Raw genomic sequence first — 10,027 nt, 5'->3', positions numbered from 1 at the left:
TTGCCTGCTGGGGCAGGGCGGGGCGCTGCTGCCCCCTGCCGGCCCTGGTGGGCACCTGGCCGAGCAGGTGAGGGCGGGCGGGCCCTGGGGCTGGGGCCGGCGCCTTCCCGCTCCCAGGGTCTCGGGCCTCGGGACGGAGCCACCTGCCGCGGCCCCACTGCCGGAGGAGCCCATCTCTGGGGGACACCCCCCACCTCTGGAGGGCGCCAAGGCGGGGAGCCTAGTCTCCGGGACAGTGAAGCTGACCTTGAACCACACACTTCTGCTCCTGCTGATGCCTTCCTGACAAGCAGGGCGCTCTCCGTGTGCGTTAACCCCTTCGCTCCCTCTGATGAGCCCGGAGGGGGTACAGTTATTTCCTCCAGTTCACAAGCGGGGAAACGGAGGCACGGGAGGTTAGGAAGCTGCATGGCCAGTTGGTGGCCAGGCCGAGAGTCCACCGCAGGGCCCCTGTACTTCACCATCGGGCCACGTGGTCCCGAGCTCTGAACCAAGTGGAGAGGGCCTGCGGGTGACACGCGCACGGGGGTTTCCCCCTGCCCGGAGCACAGGCGTGCTCGAGGTGGGTGCAGAGGTGAGCAAATGAGGGAGGACCTGGACTTACGTACGTCACCACGACCTTGTAAATAGCTGTGAATTTGGACAAGTGTAAGCCGGTGGCCCTGGGTGGAGAACGTGGGGGAGTGTGGAGCAGTGGTGGCTGTGGGCATGGAGAGAGGGGGGCGCGTGGCAGATACACTGGAGGGGACGGAATCCTAGAGGCCTGGTGTTGGATGGGTGGGGGCAGTGGATGGAGGAGAATCCAGGGGACCCCGGGCCCTTTCTGCTGGAGCGTTGCTCCCTTCAGGGCAGGGGTGCCAGCGGAGAGGGGTGGGCAGTGTGGGGAGGGACGGGCGGACTGAGGGCTCCGTGAGCAAGAGGAGCCGGCCAGGGGAGTCGTTGGGGTCTGAGTGTGAGAAGCTCAGCACGAGGTGACTGGAGCACTGGGATGGGGTGGGAACTCGGAGGGGAGATCGGGGTGCCCCGGGAAGCGGGCGACCCAGAGCCCAAAGGCCCGGCAGATGTGGATGTGACTGCCTCCAGCCATGCACCCTCCAAGGGGGAAGACCAGGTGGCCGAGAGGGGGCCAAGGGAAGGATCTAGAAGCTCCAGGCGGGGCAGGCTGTTGGGGAGGGCCGAGGAGGGGCTGGCTCTGACCCATAGGATGGGAAGGACTGCCCTCAGCAACCCCGTAGACAGCTGGCCCTCTCTCCCCAAACCTTTCTCCGTCCACACCTAACACCCACGTGTGTCCTCGGTGACGTCAGGAAAGACAGCTTCTGGCTCAGCGGTGGGAACAGCTTTCCTACCTCTCCACGGAAGAAAAGAAACCTGCCCTCACTCCACCCGGTTTTTAACAGGTGTGTGTGCGTGTGGCCTGCAAGGGCCCCTCGTCCCAAGGCGGTGGCGCCCGTGGACGCCGCCCGCTGGCTTTGTGGGCTTTCCTCCTACAGAAAGGGAGTCGAGCTGGAGGATTCGGGCGGTGACCCCGGCCCCTTGCCACTGCCTTGCCCGCGTCCCCGGAAGGGCTGGGGGGCGGCCTCCGCCATCCGTCGGGGCGCCCCGTGCTGCCGCGCCCAGCGTCTGGGTGAGCACCGGGGTCCGGGGCGCCGCGAGGAGCTCCCTGGGTCCCCTGGCCGCGGGCACTTGGGGTTTCCAGGCTGGGGCATCGTCCCAGCTGCTGTCCCACGTCCGCCGCCGCCACCGCGTACGCGTTTCTGTGGGCCGCATGGTCACCGACACTTGCTACGAGGGCTTTTCCTTAGTCCTTCCTGTCCGTGCTGTGGGTCCAGGTGGTGACACCTCGTGGCGCTCTGACTTGTCATCCGCTGCCTACCAGTCCCGTTGAGCTTTTCCATGCTTCCTTTGCTGCAAAATGCCCGAGCGTGGCTTTGCCAGGGTTTGTTTTTTTGTTTTTTGTTTTTGCCAAGGTTTTGATGTGGGTTGTCTTTCCCCACCAGCTGACGGGTTCTGTGTACAGTGTGGGCACCAGTGTCCGATCTGTTGCGTCTTCTCCGGGCCTGTGACTTGTCTTCTCAGATTGCCAGTGGCATCGTTGGGTAAGCAAGTCTTAATGTAGATTTAATTGCCCCTATCATTCTTCTCTTTTATGCTTTGTGCTTTTAGTCTTGCTTGAGAAATCTTCCCCTACCCGAGGTCAGAGAAGTTGTCTCCTGGGTCTCTTTTCTCAATTTTCTTTAAAGATTTTATTTATTTATTCGAGACAGAGAGAGTGAGCACACAGGCAGGGGGAGTGGGAGGCCGAGAGCAGGGAGCCCGATGGGGGGCTCCATCCCAGGATCATGACCCTAGCTGAAAGCAGATACTGAACCCACTGAGCCACCCAGGTGCCCCGTTTCTAAATATTATAAAATTGGTTTTCATATTCAGGTGCTCTTTAATGCCTCTGGAGTGGGTTTGTTTGCAGCTGGTGTGAGGTAGGGGTCACGTTTTTCTCCTTTTCCATGTGGAGGGCTGTCCACTGATGTGCACTGAGCCCTTGGTCACATGCCCTGTCCCAGGTCTGGGAGGCTGGCAGCTCTGTCCTCTGTCCCTTTGGTGTCTTTGTCTGCCTCTACTACACTTACGAAAGCTTGAAGGCTTCCTTTTCCTTCTCCTTGCTTTCCCCGTCAGATTGTTGCTCCCCCTCCTCATCTTCCAAAATTATCTTGCCAGGGCACCCAGGTGGCTCAGCAGTTGAGCGTCTGCCTTTGGCTCAGGTCGTGATCCCGGGGTCCTGGGATGGAGTCCCACATCTGGCTCCCTGCGAGGAGCCTGTTTCTCCCTCTGCCTCTGCCTCTCCCCTGGCTTGTGCGTGCACCCTCTCTCTCCTGCCCACTCTCTCAAATAAATAAATAAAATCTTTTAAAAAAATTATCTTGCCTATTCTAGGGCCTTTAGTTTTCCTTAAAACTTAAAAAAAAAAAAAAAACCCAGCTTGTCAAGGTTTAGGAAAAAGTCTGTTGGGATTTCTTTGAAGGGGTAAATAGAGAATTTGTTGAATTCTGAATTACTTTGGAGACTAGCTGTCTCTAGAATACTGTCTCCCCATCCATGAACATAGTGTATCTCTCTCTTTATTAAGATCGCTTATTAAAAAAAAAAAAAAAGATCGCTTATTTTTTTAAAAGATTTTATGTATTTATTTGAGAGATTTAGAGAATGAGCAAGGGTAGAAGCAGACAGAAGCAGGCTCCCCACTGAGCAGGGAGCCTGATGTGGGGCTCGATCCCAGGATCCTGAGATCATGAGAGCTGAAGGCAGACCCTTAACCGACTGAGCCACCCAGGCACCCTTATTAACATCCCTTAAATACATTGTTTCCTAGAGGACTGGCATGTCATTAATTATGATGCCATAGTAAATGCTATCTGTCTTCTTTCTCAGTGACCTTCTGTGTCACTGGTGTGAAATACTTTTAAAAATATTTTTAATTTATTTATTCATGAGAGGCACAAAGAGAGGCAGAGACACAGACAGAGGGAAAAGCAGGTTCCCAGCAGGGACCCTGATGCAGGACTTGATCCCAGGACCCCGGGATCATGCCCTGAGCCCAAGGCAGACGCTCAACCACTGAGCCACCCGGGCATCCCACATTAATTGATTTTCTAATGTTAAACCACCTTTACATCTTCTGGGCTAGACTCAATCTCATCATGGTGTGGGTTTTTTTTTTTAGGATTTTATTTATTTATTCATGGAAGACACAGAGAGAGAGAGAGGCAGAGACCCAGGCAGAGGGAGAAGCAGGCTCCTCGCAAGGAGCCTGATGTGGGACTCGATCCCCGGTCTCCAGGATCACTCCCTGAGCTGAAGGCGGCGCTAAACCGCTGAGCCACCAAGGCTGCCCGTATTTTTAAAATATATATATATGTATGTATAGTTCTGGATTGGCCTGCCTGCCTGTCTCCCTGCCTTCCTTCCTCTCTCCCTCTCTTCCTCTCTCTCTCTCTCCCTCCCTCCTTCCCTCCCTTCTTTTCTTTTGTTCTTTCTTTTTTTCTCTTTCTCTCTCTCTTTCTGCCTTGTATTACTCTCGTTGAGTTTTGGTATAGAGACATCATAAAATATGTTGGGAGAGCGTTTTTTCTTTTTCTGTTCTTTGGAACAGTTTATCAGAGAGGGGATATTTGTTTCTTGAAGATCTGATAGACTTCATCTACAAACCTTGGTTTTGCGGTCTCTTGCCCCTCTATCCATACATTGTAAACTACTGATCCAGTTCCTTTTTTTTTCTTATTTAAATTCAATTTGCCAACATATAGTATAACACCCAGTGCTCATCCCATCAACTGCCCTCCTCAATGCCCGTTGATCCAATATCTTTTTTTAAAGATTTATTTATTCATTTATTTATGATAGACATAGAGAGAGAGAGGCAGAGACACAGGAGGAGGGAGAAGCAGGCTCCATGCCGGGAGCCCGACGTGGGACTCGATCCCGGGACTCCAGGATCATGCCCTGGGCCAAAGGCAGGCGCTAAACCGCTGAGCCACCTGGGGATCCCCTGATCCAATATCTTTAATGATTATGGGACCATTCAGGTTTTCTGCTTTATCTTGAGTCAATTTTTTTGGCAGTAAAAAATTCATCACATAAAATTTCCCATTATAGTGACTTTCTAGACTTTTCTGACCTTGATTCTCAAAGCTCTCAAAGTTTACTTTCACTAAACTCAGAACAAGGCAGAAGCATGTGGATGGGGGCTCACTGGCATCTGAGCAGTAGGGACTGGTGTTGGGCCCGCTCTTGGGCAGGGCCAAGCGTGTAGTTTTAAGTGCACTTAAGTTCAGTAGTGTTAAGTATGCTTAAACTGTTATGAAACAGATCTCCAGAACTTTCATCTTGCAAAGCTGCAACTCTATACCCATCAAACAACTCTCCCTCGGCCCCTCCCTCCAGCCCTTGGTACCTATCGTTTTACTTTCTGTTTTTAGAAATTTGATTACAGGGGATCCCTGGGTGGCGCGGCGGTTTAGCGCCTGCCTTTGGCCCAGGGCGCGATCCTGGAGACCCGGGATCGAATCCCACGTCAGGCTCCCGGTGCATGGAGCCTGCTTCTCCCTCTGCCTATGTCTCTGCCTTTCTCTCTCTCCCTGTGTGACTATCATAAAAAAAAAAAAGAAATTTGATTACATTCACTACCTCATAGAAGTGGAATCATACAGTATTTGTTATTTATGACTGGCTTCTTTCACTTGGCATCATGCCCTCGAGGTTCATCCATGTTGTAGAGTATGTCAGGATTTCCTCCCTTTTTCAGAAAGAATAATATTCTATTGCGTGGATAGGCCACATTTTGCTCATTCATTCATCAGCTGATAGGTGCTCAGGTTCTGTTGTGAATAGTACTGCCATGAACTTGGATATACAAATATCTCTGCTTTCAATCTACACATTCAATGCAATCCCCAGACTTTCTTCACAAAGCTGGAACAAATAATCCTAAAATTCATATGGAACCAGAAAGGACCCTAAATAGCCAAAGGAATGTGGAAAAAGAAAACCAGAGCCGAGGGCATCCCAATGCCTGACTTCAAGCTGTATTCCAAAGCTGTGATTGTCCAGACAGTGTGGTGCTGGCACAAAAACAGACACATAGATCAAGGAACACAATAGAGAACCCAGAATAGGCCCTCAACTCTATGACCAACTAATATTCAACAAAGCAGGAAGAATCTCCATGGAGGGGATCCCTGGGTGGCTTAGCGGATTAGCACCGCCTTCTGCCTGGGGCGTGATCCTGGAGTCCCGGGATCGAGGCCCACATCGGGCTCCCTGCGTGGAGCCTGCTTCTCCCTCTGCCTGTGTCTCTCTCTCTCTCTCTCTCTCTCTCTCTGTCTCTCATGAATAAATAAATAAAATCCTTAAAAAAATGAATCTCCAATGGAAAAAAGACAGTCTCTTCAACAAATGGTTGGGAAAACTAGCCACATGTAGAAGTATGAAAGTGGACCATTCTCTTACACCAGACACAAAGATAAACTCAAAATGGATTGAAGACCTAAATGTGAGACAGGAAGCCATCAAAATCCTAGAGGAGAACACAGGCAGCAACCTCTTGGACCTCCCAGCAGGGTGCTGGGATCAAGCCCTGAATCGTGGTCCCTGCTCAGTAAGGGATCTGTTCTCCTTATCCCTCTGCCATGTCCCCACCTCCTGCTTGTGGTCTCTGGCTCTATCTCTCTGTCGAGCAAACAAATAAAATAAATAAATAAATAATAAATAAATAAATAATAGATAAAACAAATAAAATAATCTTTAATTATTTAAAAATATATTTTTTAAAAGGAAACAAACTGAGGGTTGCTGGAGGGGAGGTAGGTAAAGGGACGGGATCACTGGAGGATGGCCATTGAGGAGGGCAGGTGATGTGAGGAGCACTGGGTGTTATATGCAACTGATGAATCACTAAATTCTACCCCTGAAACTAATAATACACTATATGTTAATTAATTGAATTTAAATAAAAATCTAAAAAAGTTAAAAACCCCACAAATATCTCTGCTTTCAATTCTTTTCATAAGTAGGATTGCTGTATCATATGGCAATTATTTTAGGTCTTTTAGGTACTTAAAATTTTTTCAGGAACCTCTATACTGTTTCCAGAGCACTTGCACCATGGTATCATTCCCAACAGTGCACAAGTTTCCAATTTCTTCACATCCTTGCCAACACCTGAGATTTTCTGTTTTTTTAAAAGATTAATTAATTTATTTGAGAGAGATGGAGAGAATGTATATGAGCGGGGTGGGGGGCAGAGTGAGAGGGAGAGAATCCTCAAGCAGATTCCTTCACCACCCTGAGATCATGACTTGAGCTAAAACCAAGAGTTGGACCCTTAACCAACTGAGCCACCCAGGCGCCCCCTTCTGCTTTTTTTTTTTTTTTTAGGATTTTTAAAGAGATTTTATTATTTATTCATGAGAGACACACACAGAGAGAGAAAGAGGCAGAGACACAGGCAGAGGGAGAAGCAGGCTCCATGCAGGAAACCCAACATGGGACTTGATCCCGGGTCTCCAGGATCACACCCCAGGACCGCTGAGCCACCCAGGCTGCCCTGATTTACATTTCTTGATGATCAGTGACGTTGAGCAACTTTTCATATACTCGGCCATTTGTATGTCATCTCTGGAGTAATGTCTATTCGAGTCCTTTGCCCATTTTTTAATTGGGGAATTTGATTTTTTTGTTGTTGAGTTGTAGGAGTTCTTTATGTATTCTGAATATTAGGCCCTTGTCGGATGTGTGATGCGCAGATACTTTCTCCCATTCCAGAGGGGGCCTTGCACTCCTTTGATTGCACGGTCCTTAGATGCACCACAGTTTCTCTGTTTGGTGTAGTCCTCCCATTTGTCTACTTTTTGCTTTTGTCACCTGCACGTTTGGTGTCATTTCCAAGAAGTCCTTGCCAAGTCCAATGTCATGATGCTTCCCCTCCTCATATTTTCTTCTAGTTTTATAGTTGGAGGTCTTATGTTTAGGCCTCTAAACAGTGTTGAGTTGATTTTTGTGTATGATGTAAGGAAGTGGTCCAGTTTCATTCTTTTTTGCATGTGGCTGTCCAGTTGTCCCAGCACCATTTGGTGAGGAGACTGTCCTTTCCCCATTGGATGGTCTTGCGCCCTTGTCAGGATTTATTCCGGGGTCTCTATTCTGTTCTGTTGGTCTATTTGTCTGTCTTGACGCCAGTGCTGCACTGTCTCGGTTCCTGTAGCTTCGGAACATGTTTTGAAATCAGGAAGTGCGACTCCTCCAACTTTGTGCTTCCTTTTCAGAATTGTTTGGTTATTTGGGGTCCCTTGAGATCCTATATGAATTTTTGGATGACTTTTTCTATTTTGAGTTAGTTTTTTTAAAAAAATTTTATTTATTTATTTATTTGACAGAGAGAGAGAGAGATCATACAAGCAGGGGGAACAGCAGGCAGAGAGAAGCAGGCTCTTCACTGAGCAGGGAAACCGATGCGGGGTTCGATCCCAGGACTCCAGGATCATGACCTGAGCAGAGGTCATCTGACTGAAGGCAGACGCTCACCTGACTGAGCCATCCAGGTACCCCTTGAGTTAGTTTTTGATAAATAATATTTTCTTAGGAGCATGCCCACTCCATCACCGTTTACATCTATTAGCATAAAGCCTTTTGGGTTTTTTTAAAAGATCTTATTTATTTATTCATGAGAGACCCACAGAGAGAGGCAGAGACACAGGCAGAGGGAGAAGCAGGCTCCTTGAGGAGAGCCCGATGCGGGACTCGATTCCAGGACCCTGGGGTCACTCCCTGAGCCAAAGGCAGATGCTCAAGCACTGAGTCACCCAGGCGCCCCAGTTTTTTGGTTTTATATTATTATCATGAAATTTGGTAGGTCAAAAAGCAGATGAAACTGCTTAACACCCAGCTATTTTGACCTATAAAAAATGGCAGGTTCATCCCATTCAACTACACGCATACACGAGAGCACACAGCAGCTCTGTGACTTGTCTAGACAAGTGGGAAAAGCCCGCTGCCCGTGTCCCCACCAGCAACTGGATGACCCCACTCTCCCAGCCTCCGAGGCCCGGTGGCCCCCTCCTCCCTCAGCAGAGGGCACCGCTACCCTTTCCTTGCCTTCCTTTACACTTTTCCCCAGTATGCGTTGTCCCTAAACAATGCCGCTTAGTTCTGCATCTTTTGGGCTTTAGACAAATGGCATCAGACCAGGTGTGCGTTCCCGCAAGTCGCTGCTCAAATTGCATCTGCGACGTAAGCCACGTTGGTGCATACAGCCGTCCTCTAGTCACTCCTGTGGCGCGCTCGCTCCGGCAGCCTGTGGCGGCCTGTGCACGAGGCTTGGAAGGATACGGAGGAGAAGACCGCGTGGCCCCTGTGCAAGGGTGGCGCTGTCCTTGCTGAGTCGCTTCCCGTCGTAGGACTTGGGCATCGTGCGCTTACTCTCCTGCTAACGGACGGTTGGCTTGTTCCTAGCTTTGGTGTCTCATCAACAACGCTGCCCCGAACTGCTCGTGCACGTGATCTGGTTCGTTCGGGGAGGCCCCAGAGCTGCCCTAGGATGTGCCCGGGGGTGACGCTGTTAGCTCATGACCACGGACACCTTCCACTCTACTACATGACGGCAAATTGTTTTCCAAAGTGGTTATACCAGTTTCCAGATCACGGCCCCCCTCCCCTGCAGGGTACGGATTCCCGCCAGTCCGCGTTCCCTGCCACGCTTTTCCTTCCTGCCAATCAGTGGCAATAAAAGGATATTTCACTATGACTTTAATTTGCATTTCCACGGGCCTTCTTCTTTTTTTTAAGATTTATTCATTTGAGAGAGAGAGAGAGAGAGGAAGGGGCAGAGGGAGAGGGAGCAGCTTAAGCAGACTCTGCACCGAGCCTGGAGCCTGACACGCGGGTTGATCCCACGCCCCTGAGACCACAACCCGGGCCGGAACCAAGACGGCTAACCCACTGCACCCCCAGGCGCCCCTGCATTTCCACCCTTCTGTTCTAACTTGATGGAGAGTGAAGTCTGGTCTTCTGCAAGAGGTGGGGCAAAGATGGGGCTACGTAGCAGCTTTTTTTTTTTTTTTTAGTTTCCGTGTGTGTGTGTGTGTGTGTGTGTGTGATCTAGCAGCTTTTTTTTTTTTTTTTTTAAAAAAAAGCTTATTTGAGATAGAGTGAGAAAAAAAGAGAGAGAGAGTGAAAGAGAGAGCATGAGCAGGAGGGGCAGGGGCAGAGGGAGAAAGAGACTCCACGCTGAGCAGGGAGCCTGATGCAGGGCTCGATCCCAGGACCCCGAGACCACAACACGAGCCGAAGGAAGACACTTAACCAACTGAGCCACCCAGGCGCCCCTCATCTAGCAGCTTCTTTTTTTTTTTTTTCTTTTTTTTTCTTTTTTTCTAGCAGCTTCTTATACAAATTTTCAGTCCACCCCCCCCCCCCATACATGCATATTCTCCTCTGAGATATCTGCCGCTTCCAGTTCTTGTGCAAACCAGTCCCT

General features: G+C 49.9%; 2 long non-coding RNA genes across 2 annotated transcripts; both read left to right on the top strand.

Moving 5' to 3' along the window:
• Positions 1 to 4: 4 nt before the first annotated feature.
• LOC111094961 lies at positions 5 to 7,972 on the top strand. Its single transcript, XR_005386530.1, has 4 exons — positions 5 to 1,400; positions 1,494 to 1,627; positions 2,001 to 2,099; positions 7,929 to 7,972. It is a non-coding gene; the product is annotated as an uncharacterized LOC111094961 (long non-coding RNA).
• Positions 7,973 to 8,031: 59 nt separating this feature from the next.
• Positions 8,032 to 9,301, top strand: LOC119878096. The gene is made up of 2 exons (XR_005386531.1): positions 8,032 to 8,093; positions 8,721 to 9,301. It is a non-coding gene; the product is annotated as an uncharacterized LOC119878096 (long non-coding RNA).
• The last annotated feature ends 726 nt before the right edge of the window (positions 9,302 to 10,027 follow it).

This window comes from Canis lupus, chromosome X (genome assembly GCF_011100685.1).
Source record: "Canis lupus familiaris isolate Mischka breed German Shepherd chromosome X, alternate assembly UU_Cfam_GSD_1.0, whole genome shotgun sequence".
In the NCBI taxonomy this organism is placed as follows: Eukaryota; Metazoa; Chordata; class Mammalia; order Carnivora; family Canidae; genus Canis; species Canis lupus.
This window is presented reverse-complemented; position numbering and strand designations above follow the sequence as displayed.